Genomic DNA, 14,763 nt, shown 5'->3' with positions numbered 1-14,763 from the left:
GCCCAGTACAAACCCCTGGGGCATACCACTATTTACCTCTCTCCATTCTGAAAATTCACCATTTATTCCTACCCTTTGTTTCCTATCTTTTAGCCAGTTACCAATCCATGAGAGAATCTTCCCTCTTATCCCAGGACTGCTTACTTTGCTTAAGAGCCTTTGGTGAGAGACCTTGTCAAAGGCTTTCTGAAAATCTAAATACACTATATCCACTGAATCCCCTTTGTCCACTTGTTCATTGACACCCCCCCACCACCCAAAAGAATTCTAATAGATTGGTGGGGCATGATTTCCCTTTACAAAAGCCATGTTGACTCTTCCTCAACAAATTATGTTCATCTAGGTGTCTGATAATTTTGTTCTTTACTATCGTTTCAACCAGTTTGCCCGGTCCTGAAGTCCGGCCTGGAGCCCTTTTTAAAAATTAGCGTCACATTAGCTATCCTCCAGTCATTTGGTACAGAAGCAGATTTAAATGATAGGTTACAGGTGACAGTTAGTAGTCCTGCAGTTTCACATTTGAGTTCCTTCAGAACTCTTGGGTGAAGACCATCTGGTCCTGGTGACTTATTACTGTTTAGTTTATCAATTTGTTCCAAAACCTCCCCTAAAGACACCTCGATCTAGGACAGTTCCTCAGATTTGTCACCTAAAAAGAATGGCTCAGGTTTGGGAATCTCCCTCACATAGTCAACCATGAAGACCGATGCAAAGAATTCATTTAGATTCTCTGCAATGGCCTTATCGTCCTTGAGTGCTCCTTTAGCATCTCGATCATCCAGTGGCCCCATTGGTTGTTTAGCAGGATTCCTGCTTCTAATGTACTTAAAATTTTTTGCTATTACTTTTTTGAGTCTTTAAGTAGCTGTTCTTCACATTCTTTTTTGGCCTTCCTAATTATATTTTTATACTTTGTTTGCCAGAGTTTATGCTCCTATTTTCCTCAGCACGATTTAACTTCCACTTTTTAAAGGATGCCTTTTTGCCTCTCACTGCTTCTTTAACTTAGTTGTTTAGCCATGGTGGCTCTTTTTTGGTTCTCTTACTATGTTTTTTTTTTTTTAATTTGGGGTATACATTTAAGTTGAGCCTCTCTTATGGTTTCTTTAAAAAGTTTCCATGCAGCTTGCAGGTATTTCACTTTTGGCACTGTACCTTTTAATTTCTGTTTAACTGACCTTCCCATTTTTGTGTAGTCTCCCCTTCTGAAATCAAATGCTACAGTGTTGGGCCACTGTGGTGTTTTCCTTGCCACAGGGATGTTAAATTATAGTCACTATTACCAAGCAGTCCAGCTATATTCACCTCTTGGACCTGATCCTGTGCTCCACTTAGGACTAAATCAGGAATTGCCTCTCCTCTTGTGGTTTCCAGGACTAGCTGCTCCAGGAAGCAGTCATTTAAGGTATCAAGAAATATTATCTCTGCATCCCGTCCTGAGGTGACATGTACCCAGTCAATATGGGGATAGTTGAAATCCCCCATTATTATTATGGTGTTTTTTTGTTTTGTTTTAATAGCCTCTCTAATTTCCCTGAGCATTTCACGGTCACAATCACCATCCTGGTCAGGTGGTTAGTAATATATCCCTACTGCTATATTCTTATTATTCAAGCATGGAATTGCTATCCATAGCAATTCTATGCTACAGCTTGGTTCATTTAAGATTTTTGCTTCATTTGAGTCTATGCTTCTTTTCACATATAGTGCCACTCCCCCACCAGCATGACCTGTTCTATCTTTCCGATATATTTCGTACCCTGGTATTCCCATGTCGCATTGATTATCCTCATTCCACCAAGTTTCTGTGATGCCTATTCTATCAATATCGTCATTTAATACAATCACCCATCTTATTATTTAGACTTCTAGCATTGGTATATAAGCACTTTAAAAACTTGTCACTGTTTAGCTGCCTGCCATTACATGATGTAATTGAATAGGACTTTTCTTCATTTGACTGTTTGTCATCAGACCCCACCTGTATTTTATTAGCTTCCATCCTCTCCTCCTTATTAGGACATAAGGAATCTTCATTTATAGATCCTCCCCTAAGGGATGGATAGATCCTCCCCTAAGCGCCCGTGGGTGGGTGCATAGAAGAGAATTCAAACGTGTGTGTCCCCAGTACAAGAGGCTGGGGTAGAGAGGACACTGCTCTCACCTGATCTGGATTTCTGATCATGATGCAAACCAAGGAGGCAGCTGCTCAATGAGGTGAGCAGTTGTTAGACAGCCATAGGTGCAGTGTGAACACTGCTAATAAAAGTGACATGTTCCCTACGTGCACATGCGTTGACGAGGAGAATGCAGCAATTGGCTGATGTACAACTTCTGGGCCCAAACCTGCAGCCCTCCATTGATAACACTACTCATGAGAGTAAGAGTGAAGAGTTAGGCCCACTCCTGGCACCTAAGAGCGTAGCATGCACACGCTTCTTCAAGCAAGCTTTCAACTACAGCTGCATAACTCACTGTGACCCAGCGACCTCCCAACAATTGGTACTAGAGGCCATAAGGGGTGCATAGCATTTTACTGGAATCCTCTAGGTCAGCTCTGTGCAGAATAGCACAAAAAGGTGGCATGTGAAGTCTCTACTTAGAGCCAATAGCCCACTGGTCATCATCGTCGTAAAACATATATACAGATAATATTTAAAGGCATTATGTATCTATACCTAAAATTATGTTCATAAGTTCTTGGAGTTAAGGCAAGTCACTGGGAGGCGATGTGTTCCTTTGAGGCAGGAGGAAACAGACGTGTCTGGTCATTGGTGCATTGCATACCTCACACTGTATGCTTACTTGCATATTGAGCCGCAGACAAAAGATACTGGGGGGAGGGGGGGGGAGAGGAACCTCACACAAAAGGCAATTCACAGGATGAAACTAACAGCAGGGGGTGGCCTGTTTATGAGTAAAGACAAGGTACTGGTCTATCTTGGAGTGCCACGTGACACGATGAATCCTACACCGTGAAGGCAAGCTGACAGCAGGCTTGTCTTATGAAAGGAGGATCACAGCCAGCCTGGCTGTACTGTACGTCAAGGATTTGGAGCAAACAATACTCTACCAGACGTGAGATAAACTAGTTAATTAAGTCCAGATTCTAGAACATGTGTTGATTTAATTTTATATGGAACCATTTGTTTCCAGCACTTCTACTTGAATCTCAGTTCTCTGAGAAATAACCTTATAGCTGATTTTACTATAAACATGTCCAAGTGCTGTGTGTTCAGCAGAGCAGTGATCTGAGGTGGAACTGGTAAGCTGGGGTGTACTGTTTCTTTGGAAGCATAAACCTGTGAATACCAAGAGTCTCCAGGGGACCAGAGGCTTGACACTCCAGGGAGACACCCAGAGTTAGCCTGTAGAGACAACGGGGCCTGCAAGGCCTAGAGGGGAGGGCTTGTGTTGTTGTACACCCAGGGCCTGGGGTAGCAAGGGGCCTCCCAGGCCAGGGTACTCTGGGTAGCATTATTGTAAACTTTCTAATCGCACAAAACTGAACACCCTAGGCCCGCCCTTTCCCGAGGCCCCGCCCCGCATTCACTACATTCCCCCTCCCTCAGTGGCTCGCTCTCCCCCACCCTCACTCACTTTCACTGGGCTGGGGGAGGAGGAGGTTGGGGTGCCGGCTCCAGCAACAAGATGTCCAGGGTGTGGGAGGGTGCTCTGGGTTGGGGCAGGGAGTTGGGGTGCAGGAGGGGGCTCCAGACTGGGACTAAGGGACTCGGAACGTGGGAGGGGACTGGGTTTAGGCAGGGGGTTCGGGTGTGGGAGGGGGTACTGGCTCTGGGCTGGGGGGGATGAGGCCGAGGGATTCGGAGTGCAGAAGGGGGCTCCAGGTTGAGGCAGGGGTTTAGGGTGCAGGAGGGGACTCCAGGTTTTGGGGGGCTCAGGGCTGGGGCTCAAGGTTCAGGTATGGGCTTACCTCGGGCAGCTCCCAGTCAGCACTCCTCTTGCCCACAGGCGCCACCCCGCCCCCCCAGCTCCCATTGGCCAACGGGAGTATGGAGCCAGTGCTCAGGGCAGGGGCAGCATGCAGAGCCCCTCGGACCTCCTGCCTAGAAGCCGGACCTGCTGGCCACTTCTGGGATGCAGTGCGGTGCCAGGACAGGTAGGGACTAGCCTGCCTTAGCCCTGCAGCACCTCTGACCGGACATTTAATGGTCCAATCAGCGGTGCTGACCAGAGCCGCCAGGGCCCCTTTTTGACCGGGTGTTCCAGTCGAAACCTGGATACCTGGCAACCCTACATAGCATCATACTCGCCTACACCAAATGCCAGGAGGAGAAGGCTGCAACGGGCAAGTTCTAAAGGCCTGCTTCTGCTAAGGTCAGCTGAAAGAGCTCTTACCATTGATTTTAATGGGGACAGACGCCAAGGGTCTCATGTTACGGCCCCCTGCCCCACCAGTGATCACTGACTTCAGTGGGAGCTGTGGGTATTCAGAACCCCCCAAATCAGGCTTCAGGGGTCTGCCTTCACTGCAATGTGAAGTCAGGCTCTTACCTGGCTTTAGGCACCAGGTGGGGGGCAAGTTAGAGACCAGGTTCCCATTTCACTCGGGGTAAACTTTGCAGTGAGGAAGTAGGCTCACCCACTCGAGTGCGGATATTCCTCCAAAACCCTCTATTACATTCTGGGGTGCAGTCCAGACTCCAGAGGGGTTGGGTTACCACCTGGCCTGCAACCATGGGTGCCTTGCAATGCTTTGCTGCTGTACTTCCCAACCTGGGCCACTCACAAACAGCCTGCCAGCATGCAGGTCACACCTTGAGTGTATAACCACAACCTGCCAGCCACAGTCCAGTCTCCAGCAGCCTTGCTTACCACCTGCAGGGTGACCCCAACCCATTCCCCACAAATGTGTCCTACACTGCTGAGCCCTCTCCTGGACGGTACAGATATTAGAGGTCAATATACAACAACTTGCTACTTTAATTGGAGCTACCGAACAATTCAGTTTACACACCACATCGGATTAGTTTTGATTAATGAATAAAACAAGTTCATTTAACTACAAAGAGATAGGTCTTAAGTGTGTACAAGTAGAAAGTATTAAAGTCAGAAATGGTTACAAGAGAAAAAGATAAAATGCTTTCTAGTAACTAGAACTTAAACTGGACTTGGTTCAAGGTAAAATCCTTACCACATGTTCCCATCAACAGCGCTGACCAAATTCTCTGTAGCTCACGAAAGCTTATGCTCAAATAAATTGGTTAGTCTCTAAGGTGCCACTAGTACTCCCTTTCTTTTTGCGAATACAGACTAACACGACTGCTACTCTGAAATCAGGCCAGGATGCCTCCCAAAGTCTGGTTCCTTCATCTTCAGTGAAAGAGAAATACCTGGGGTGTTTTTGCCTTTCACTTTTATACTCCAGTCCCCCTTTAAAGTGGATCCTTCTGAGGATTACCCTTCTGTCAAGGTTCCTCCCCCACTCTGAACTCTAGGGTACAGATGTGGGGACCTGCATGAAAAACCTCCTAAGCTTATCCTTACCAGCTTAGGTTAAAACTTCCCCAAGGTACAAAATATTACCCCCGTTATCCTTGGAATGGCCGCTACCACCACCAAACTAATACTGGTTACTGGGGAAGAGCTGTTTGGACGCGTCCTTCCCCCCAAAATACTTCCCAAAACCTTGCACCCCACTTCCTGGACAAGGTTTGGTAAAAAGCCTCACCAATTTGCCTAGGTGACTACAGACCCAGACCCTTGGATCTGAGAACAATGAAAAAGCATTCAGTGTTTTACAAGAAGACTTTTAATAAAAAATAGAAGTAAATAGAAATAAAGAAATCCCCCCTGTAAAATCAGGATGGTATATATCTTACAGAGTAATTAGATTCAAAAACATAGAGAACCCCTCTAGGCAAAACCTTAAGTTACAAAAAAGATACACAGACAGAAATAGTTATTCTATTCAGCACAATTCTTTTCTCAGCCATTTAAAGAAATCATAATCTAACACATACCTAGCTAGATTACTTACTAAAAGTTCTAAGACTCCATTCCTGTTCTGTCCCTGGCAAGCGCAGCATACAGACAGACAGACAAACCCTTTGTTTCTCTCCCTCCTCCCAGCTTTTGAAAGTATCTTGTCTCCTCATTGGTCATTTTGGTCAGGTGCCAGCAAGGTTACCTTTAGCTTCTTAACCCTTTACAGGTGAGAGGAGCTTTCCCCTGGCCAGGAGGGATTTCAAAGGGGTTTACCCTTCCCTTTATATTTATGACACGCCCCCCAAATCTCAGCTAGGGTGAAACACTGGCTGGGATTTCTTCCTGGAGCTCTAGGAAAACAGAGTTAATAAGACACATGCATCTCTAAATATACTACCAAGTACATAAAGACTAACAATATTTTCCACATCTCAAGGACGATTTTAACCAGTTGATTCTGGGAAACTTTCACGGGAGAGTGCATCAGCCACTTTGTTAGAAGCTCCTGAGATGTGTTGGATGTCGAAATCAAAATCTTGGAGAGCTAAACTCCACCGAAGAAGTTTTCTGTTAGTTTCTTTGACGGTGTGAAGCCACTTTAGTGCAGCATGGTCGGTTTGCAGGTGGAAACGCCGTCCCCAAACATATGGGCGTAGCTTTTCCAGAGCGTAGACAATGGCATAACATTCTTTTTCAGTGACTGACCAGTTGCTTTCCCTCTCAGACAGTTTTTTGCTGAGAAACACTACAGGGTGGAATTCTTGATCAGGTCCTTTCTGCATTAAAACTGCTCCCACACCACGCTCGGATGCATCTGTGGTTACTAGGAACGGTTTGTCAAAGTCTGGGGCCCTTAGTACAGGGTCAGACATGAGTGTCGCTTTAAGCTTGTTAAAGGCCTTCTGACACTTTCCGGTCCACTGAACAGCATTTGGCTGTTTCTTTTTGGTTAGGTCTGTCAGTGGGGCAGCGATTTGGCTGTAGTGCGGTACAAATCGTCTGTAATAACCGGCCAAGCCTAAGAAGGATTGAACCTGTTTCTTTGACTTTGGGACAGGCCACTTTTGGATAGCATCCACTTTGGCCTGTAGGGGGCTGATAGTTCCTTGACCCACCTGGTGTCCAAGGTAAGTCACTCTGTTTAGGCCTATTTGACACTTCTTAGCCTTAACAGTTAGTCCTGCCTCCCTTATGCGCTCAAGGACTTTTTGTAGATGTTCCAGGTGGTCTGCCCAGGAATCCGAAAATATGGCCACATCGTCAAGGTAGGCGACTGCATATTCTCCTAATCCCGCTAGGAGACCATCTACAAGTCTTTGGAAAGTGGCGGGTGCATTTCGCAGCCCGAAAGGGAGTACATTAAATTCATACAGCCCGAGATGTGTGATGAAGGCTGACCTTTCCTTGGCAGATTCATCTAGCGGTACCTGCCAGTACCCCTTGGTTAAGTCCAAGGTAGAGATGAACTGGGCCCTTCCCAGTTTCTCTAATAGTTCATCTGTGCGTGGCATGGGATAGTTGTCTGGGCGAGTTACAGCATTTAGCTTACGGTAGTCCACGCAAAAACGTATTTCCCCATCTGGTTTGGGAACTAGAACCACTGGAGATGCCCATGCACTTTCAGAGGGGCGGATTACCCCCATCTGTAACATATCCTGGATCTCCCGTTCTATAGCAGTTTTAGCTTGAGGAGACACCCGGTAAGGTTGGACCCTAATTGGGTGAGCATTACCTGTGTCAATGGAGTGGTATGCCCGTTCAGTCAGTCCTGGGGTGGCTGAGAACGTTGGCGCGTAGCTAGTGCACAGCTCCTGGGTCTGCTGTCGCTGCATACGCCCAAGGGTCATGGAGAGGTTCACCTCTTCCACACCACCAGCACATTTCCCTTCGTAGTAGACACCTTCAGGCCACTCAGCGTCGTCTCCTCCCTGGGCTGTAAACTGACAAACCTTTAATTCTCTGGAATAAAAGGGCTTTAGAGAATTAATATGATACACCTTAGGCTTTCGGTTGGAGGTGGGGAATGCTATGAGATAATTAACAGCTCCCAGGCGCTCCTGGACCACGAATGGCCCTTCCCACGATGCTTCCATTTTATGGGCCTGGAGCGCCTTTAAGACCATGACCTGGTCTCCTACTTTGAAGGAACGCTCTCTGGCATGTTTATCATACCAGGCTTTTTGCTCTTTTTGAGCATCCTGTAAGTTTTCTCTAGCAAGGGCTAAAGAGGTTCGGAGGGTGTTTTGTAGGTTGGTTATAAAGTCCAGAATGTTAGTTCCTGGAGAAGGTGTAAATCCCTCCCATTGCTGCTTCACCAACTGCAATGGCCCCTTAACCTCACGGCCATATACAAGTTCAAATGGGGAAAACCCTAAACTGGGATGTGGTACAGCTCTGTAGGCAAAGAGCAACTGCTGCAATACTAGGTCCCAATCATTGGAGTGCTCATTTACGAATTTACGTATCATGGCCCCCAAAGTTCCATTAAACTTCTCCACCATGCCATTTGTTTGATGATGGTAAGGAGTGGCAACCAAGTGATTTACCCCATGAGCTTCCCAAAGGTTTTTCATAGTTCCTGCCAGGAAATTAGTCCCTGCATCTGTGAGGATGTCGGAGGGCCAACCTACCCTGGCAAAAATGTCTGCTAGTGCCTGGCACACACTTTTAGCCCTGGTGTTGCTCAGAGCTACTGCTTCCGGCCATCGGGTGGCAAAATCCATGAAAGTCAGTATGTACTGCTTTCCTCTGGGTGTCTTTTTCGGAAAAGGACCCAGAATATCCACAGCTACTCGCTGAAATGGAACTTCAATGATGGGGAGTGGCTGGAGAGGAGCTTTGACCTGGTCTTGGGGTTTTCCCACTCTTTGGCACACCTCACAAGACTGGACATAGGTAGAAACATCCTTGCCCATTTCCTCCCAGTGGAATGACCCCCCCAAACGGTCTTTGGTCCTGTTCACCCCAGCATGGCCACTAGGGTGATCATGGGCTAAGCTCAAGAGCTTGGCCCGGTATTTAGTTGGAACTACCAACTGTCTCTGAGGATGCCAGTCTTCCTGGTGTCCCCCAGAAAGAGTTTCCTTGTATAAAAGTCCTCTTTCTACAACAAACCTGGATCGATTAGAAGAGCTGAGAGGCGGTGGGTTGCTCCGTGCCGCCGTCCAAGCTCTCTGGAGGCTTTCATCTGCTTCCTGTTCGGTCTGGAACTGTTCCCTTGATGCTGGAGACATCAGTTCCTCATGGGATTGTGGACCTAGGCTTGGTCCCTCTGGAAGCGATATAGGGGATGGAGCTGTTTCTGTTGACTGTGAACCGCTCTCCGCTGGTGCACTATGTTGGGATTCAGGCTCCGGCTGAGCCTCTTGTGTAGGGTTATCGGCTGCTGCCAGTTCAGGTTCGGTGGGGCCCTCTGGTGTTGAGGTTGCAAGTACTGGATTCAGTGCTGACACGGGGTCTGGTGTTGGTTGTTTGGCTGGTTCCGGTTCTGGGACTGGTTCCGTCTGGGTCTCTGGGACTGGATCTACTACTGCTGTTGCAGACATTGGCCTGGGGTCCAGGTCCATCACCTCTGACTGGGTCCTGATAGAAGTTTCCGGAACAGAGCTAGGCCTCACGGCTTGTTTAGCCTGGTTGCGGGTGACCATTCCCACCCTCTTGGCCTGCTTCACATGATTGGCCAAGTCTTCCCCCAACAGCATGGGGATGGGATAATCATCATAGACTGCAAAAGTCCACATTCCTGACCAGCCCTTGTACTGGACAGGCAACTTGGCTGTAGGCAAATTGAAAGAGTTGGACTTGAAGGGTTGAATCGTCACTTGGATCTCTGGGTTGATTAAATTGGGGTCCACTAAGGAAGCATGGATAGCTGACACTTGTGCTCCGGTGTCCCTCCACGCGGTGACCTTCTTCCCACCCACACTCACAGTTTCCCTCCGCTCCAAGGGTATCTGGGAGGTATCTGGGCCTGTGGACCTCTGGTGTGATTCCGGTGCAATGAACTGTAATCTGTTGGGGTTCTTGGGGCAGTTGGCCTTTACATGCCCCAGCTCGTTACACTTAAAACATCGTCCAGCTGACGGGTCACTGGGGCGAGGGGGGTTGCTGGAGAACGGGGTGGTGGGACGATAAGGGGTCTGGAGGGTTCTTTGGGAGGTAGGTGGGGCTTTGGGCGGCCCCCGGTAATAGGGTGTGGTCTGGGGTGGTCCCTTCTGGTCTCCGCTCCAACTGCGACCAGTTTTCTTCTTCTCTGCCACCTCCACCCATCTGGCTCCAATCTCTCCTGCCTCAATTACAGTTTTGGGTTTCCCATCTAGGATGTATCTTTCTATTTCCTCAGGAACACCCTCTAAGAATTGTTCCATTTGCATTAGGAAGGGCAAATTTACTGGAGATTCAACACTTGCTCCTGATATCCAGGCATCCCAATGTTTTACAATGTGGTAGGCATGTCGGGTAAATGACATGTCTGGTTTCCACCTTAGGGCTCTGAACCTCCGACGAGACTGCTCGGGTGTTATCCCCATTCTGACTCTCGCCTTGGATTTAAACAGTTCATACTTGTTCATGTGTTCTTTAGGCATTTCAGCTGCCACCTCAGCTAAGGGTCCACTGAGCTGCGGCCTCAGCTCTACCATGTATTGGTCAGTAGAGATGTTGTACCCAAGGCAGGCCCTTTCGAAGTTTTCTAAGAAGGCCTCAGTATCATCACCTGCCTTGTAGGTGGGGAACTTTCTGGGATGGGAAGTGGTACCTGGAGAAGGATTGCTAGGGTTTGTTGGTATATTCTGCTGGGCCTTTATCCTCTCCATCTCCTCCACATGCTTCCTCTCTTTTTCCTTCTCCTCCTCCTTCAGCCGCATGAGTTCTATCTGTCTTTCATGTTCCCTTTGTTTTTCCTCAGCCTGAAATTTGGCTAATTCCAGCTGTAGTCGAGCTGAGGATTTGCCCATTCTAACCTCTCTGTTTTTAACTAACTTTACACCCGAGGTTCAGAAATAAACAAACAAAACTTGGCTGTAAAATTTTGCTGTGCTGGAATAGAATACCTATTCTCTGATAGTGATTGTCAGCCTACAGAAAAAGACAATTCCCTTGTCTCTGCTCTGGGCCCAAATTAAAGCAAAAAACCTCCAACTACTTGGAAAACTGCTTACCCAGCCCAAAGAAAAAAAAATTTCTTTTCAACCCTGTGCTCCTTGTAAAACAAAAAAAAATCAAAATCCTAAAAAAACCCTGCCACTTTTGTCTCCAGGCAAATGGGTAGAGCACACACCCCCTATTTACTTTTAGGAAGAAAAGAAAAAAAAACCTCTGGGTTGGAGGACTGTGAATTTCCCTGCAGGAGTTAAGTACCCTGCCTCCAGGCAAAAAAAACCTGCAATTCACAAGATAATCCCCTTTTGTCTCTGCTTGGCCACAAAGCAGAGAGAAAACAAGCTGCTTTCAGTTTCAAAGCTGCTTTCTGGACTTCCTAAAAATTCCTTTTTAAAATCTGTATTTCTAGTTCAAAAAATCTCAACTGGATCTCAAAATGATTTCAGGTTAATCCCACCACTGTGCCACCATGTCCAGGTTCCTCCCCCACTCTGAACTCTAGGGTACAGATGTGGGGACCTGCATGAAAAACCTCCTAAGCTTATCCTTACCAGCTTAGGTTAAAACTTCCCCAAGGTACAAAATATTACCCCCGTTATCCTTGGAATGGCCGCTACCACCACCAAACTAATACTGGTTACTGGGGAAGAGCTGTTTGGACGCGTCCTTCCCCCCAAAATACTTCCCAAAACCTTGCACCCCACTTCCTGGACAAGGTTTGGTAAAAAGCCTCACCAATTTGCCTAGGTGACTACAGACCCAGACCCTTGGATCTGAGAACAATGAAAAAGCATTCAGTGTTTTACAAGAAGACTTTTAATAAAAAATAGAAGTAAATAGAAATAAAGAAATCCCCCCTGTAAAATCAGGATGGTATATATCTTACAGAGTAATTAGATTCAAAAACATAGAGAACCCCTCTAGGCAAAACCTTAAGTTACAAAAAAGATACACAGACAGAAATAGTTATTCTATTCAGCACAATTCTTTTCTCAGCCATTTAAAGAAATCATAATCTAACACATACCTAGCTAGATTACTTACTAAAAGTTCTAAGACTCCATTCCTGTTCTGTCCCTGGCAAGCGCAGCATACAGACAGACAGACAAACCCTTTGTTTCTCTCCCTCCTCCCAGCTTTTGAAAGTATCTTGTCTCCTCATTGGTCATTTTGGTCAGGTGCCAGCAAGGTTACCTTTAGCTTCTTAACCCTTTACAGGTGAGAGGAGCTTTCCCCTGGCCAGGAGGGATTTCAAAGGGGTTTACCCTTCCCTTTATATTTATGACACCTTCAAAGCAAAGTTTATTCAGGAAAGAAAGCAACATGGAATCTGGGGGCAAAGGTTCCCCCATGCTCTTTTTCTTCTCCCCTGTGTACACCTAAATGTGGATTTGCCTTGTCTCTATCTCGCTGTCTCAAGGACCTTGTTTGTAAATTTAGGCAGACACACACTCCTTTGTTGAAGACAGACCTGCATAACCCCTCCTGCCTAACCAGGGCTATGTGGGTTTGAACCTGTGCTACCAATAACATACAGAGGGAATTCATAACATTACAGATAATGTTGCTTCATACATTTCATCAGGACATTATTGGCGAGCGAGTTATTAGCTTTCAGGTGATTCCTCACAAGGCATATTTTGCACAGATATTACTACACTAGGGTGTAGGATGGAAATATAGGGGTGCATTCAGTCACACCCTCCCACAAGCCCTACTGTGCACCTAGGAGGACAGACAAGTTCTCCCACAATCTCTGTGAATCTTTCCCAAGGACAACTCAGCTTACCACAACACAAAGCGCCACGAGCTATGCCCCCAGATGCCCCAGCAGCACACCCGGGGGAGCGCAGCACCCGTGAGAACCCAGCAACTCCAGTACGGCAGCTCTCAACTGGGTGCTGACCACCCAAGTTCTCTGTGCAGCGAAGATTCACCCTACACATCTAGCTGTGGAGTGCACACACCCTGTATGCAGCTCTCGTAAACCACAGCTAATGGAGGAATGATTGTCACATGACCAAACATAACAAAGGAGTTGCCACAATACACCAGACTAATGATCCCACTCACATAGGCCAATTCCAGCAGTGACATGTACCAGATGTTTCAGAAAGTGCAGTAGACAGTTAAGGGATAACCTGGGAAAGCTTCCTCCTAAACCCCCACTAGGAGAGGTTGGCAGGGACAAGAGAGGTTATATTACATCCCTTCTAGGAGAGCCAGTAGTTATTTACATAAACAGCTGATCCTCCAGTTGAAGGCTGCTAAGCTCTTGGCCCAATAATACTTCGGGATAGTGAGCTCCAAAAGCTAATTGTTCGTCATGTGAAAGGGTTTCTTAGGATCATTTCAAATCTGCCACCTTTCAGTTCCACTGAATGTCCCCTTCTTCTGCGACAGGGTGACAGAGTCCCTCATCTACTTTCTCCACACCAGTCATTATTTTGCATACCTCTCCAACGTGTCACCTCTAAAGTAAGCACTGTCTTTTCACAAGTGTGCTTCCACTCCCCTAATCACTCATTGCCCATATTTACTATTATTTATAGTTACCACAGTGCCGCCCAAAAACCCTGAACACCCTGTTTCTGCATGGTTTTGAGATGGGTGCTGAAGAGGAGTGCTGCTCCCAAGTGCCCCATCATGGCCTGGGATGGCCCCGCAGACACCCTGCCTCAATTTCCCTGCCAGGTTTCTGGAAATGACCCACTCAGAGTCTTTACAACAATATTCCCCCTCTCTTGAGGTATAATGTATTCACCATAGGGTAGGTCCCAAAGTGAGCCCCCTTTCATCCACCCCAGGTTCAGGCTTTCCACAGCCCTCCTTCCTAGGACTGTGTGGTTCAAGTACTGTTCTCCCTCACCTGCAAACCCTCCCCTTTTGTTCAGGGTTTCCACAACCCTCCTGCTAGGACTGTGTCCTTTAAGTATGGCCTCTCCAGCCTAGAAACTCACCCCCTTTAGATCAGCATTTCCACAACCTGCCTGCTAATGACTGCATCCTAGCAGAGTCCTCCTGTCAGCTCACTCCTTCCACTGCATTCCTCCTGGCTTGGCCTCAGAACCTCCTTTTGAATCAGCTTCCCAGCCAACCACCCTCTTGATCCTCCCCAGATGAGTCTAATAACCTCCCACACCTGTCTGTGCTGGCTGGGAAAGAGGGGACCCTTGCCTCACCCACTCTAAACAGTCCCAGGCACTTAGAGGAACAATAGTCACTTGGACCATAAGGTCCAGAACCTCAAATAGTATTTAGGAGCTTAACTCCCATTGAAATCAAAGTTAGAAGCCTATATGCCTTTGAGGATCTGGCCCTAACCATGCCCCAGGACCGTCTTCCTCTCTCCCAGACTGTTTCAATTATTTTTCCAGCCTTCCTCTGTTTCCCTGGGACATGTGGACTAGGATAACTGGCCTCCAAAGCTTCCTCCTCTGACCTTGAAGACAGTACCTGTTACTATGATCTGTTCTAGTCACCCATTTTCCAAATGAAGGCAGGCTATTGGTTTGTATAATTTCGGTTCTCGTCATCCCATCCTATATACATCCAATAATTTGTTTGCTTTCTTTTTTTTTTTTTGGACTGTTGCTGCAAATTGTGGAAAAGCATCTGTGGAGCTGCCCACAGAGATCCCCAGCCCCAGGTGGTTACAGTTAACTCAGAATCTAGCCTAGTGTAGAAGTAGCTCACATAATTCCCTCCAGCGTG

Source organism: Lepidochelys olivacea (assembly GCF_965140295.1).
Source record: "Lepidochelys olivacea isolate rLepOli2 genome assembly, chromosome: 4".
Lineage (NCBI taxonomy): Eukaryota > Metazoa > Chordata > Testudines > Cheloniidae > Lepidochelys > Lepidochelys olivacea.
Note: the sequence above shows the minus strand (reverse complement) of the source record.